At 60.1% G+C, this 935-nt stretch overlaps 1 non-coding gene across 1 annotated transcript; it reads right to left on the minus strand.

Moving 5' to 3' along the window:
* Positions 1-564: 564 nt before the first annotated feature.
* On the minus strand, positions 565-636 carry Trnat-cgu. Its single transcript has one exon. It is a non-coding gene; the product is annotated as a tRNA-Thr (tRNA).
* Positions 637-935: the final 299 nt, after the last annotated feature.

A 935-nucleotide genomic window follows, 5' to 3' on the forward strand; every position in this document is an offset into this window, starting at 1 on the left:
AACCAATGCCATGGCTGGCTACAATATGCCCCTTTTATAGAGGGATAAATGGAGGCTCTGACCAGGGGTTCACATTTTCAAGTCAGAATCGCCACAAGTCTGGTCTCTCATTCTTTCTCTCTTTCATGAAATGGGCGGATTTCCTTTTAAAAATAGCAAGCCAGACAGACATCTGTCTCTGGGTGTGGGTTAGGTGTCGGGCAACTGCCGTTCTTTCATTAGATGGGATAAAATTGGGTTTTAATGATCAGAAACACATGAAGTGAGGGTACTGTCTGTCTCCAGCTGTGAGAGACCCCATTACAGCGAAGGACGGCTAACTTGTCCCAGAGGATGAAGCCTGGTGGCCGCAAGGGGACGCTGTTTGCAAGAAGACCAGTGACGGCCGTCTGGACCACCCACACTTTCCCCTTTGGGCGAGGAAGCGAAGGGTAGGAGTCTGAGAGCAAAGTTAAGGAAGAAAACAGTTGTCTTTGCCCGATCTAAACCTTAAATGCAGGAGTACAGGGTCAGAGGGTCACCCCCCTAAAAAGTCTCCGCCCACCAAAGGAAGGACGCCACCTTAGGCACGGACGGGGTTCGAACCCGTGATCTTCGGTTTACGAGACCGACGCCTTACCACTTGGCCACCGCGCCTGCGTTGGAATGGCGGCAGCGCAAGCCTCTATGCTGGCGCTGCTCCCGTGCGCTCGCCCGCGGGCACGAGCGGAGTGTCCGGCCCCGCCCCTCGCGGCCCGGCAGCGCGCGCGCGCCTGCGCTCCGGGCCGACTCCTCCCGGCGATCTCCCGGGCGGCGCGCAGCTCGCGGGCCGGCCGGGAGGCGCGTCTGGAAACGGCGCGCGGGACGGGCGCTGGCCGGCGTCTCGGCACAGGGGGTTCGAATCCCAGCCCCGCCCGTGGGGCCGGCGCTCTCGGAGGCCCACAGGAAAGGGAGGG

This window comes from Jaculus jaculus, chromosome 11, assembly GCF_020740685.1.
Source record: "Jaculus jaculus isolate mJacJac1 chromosome 11, mJacJac1.mat.Y.cur, whole genome shotgun sequence".
NCBI lineage: Eukaryota > Metazoa > Chordata > Mammalia > Rodentia > Dipodidae > Jaculus > Jaculus jaculus.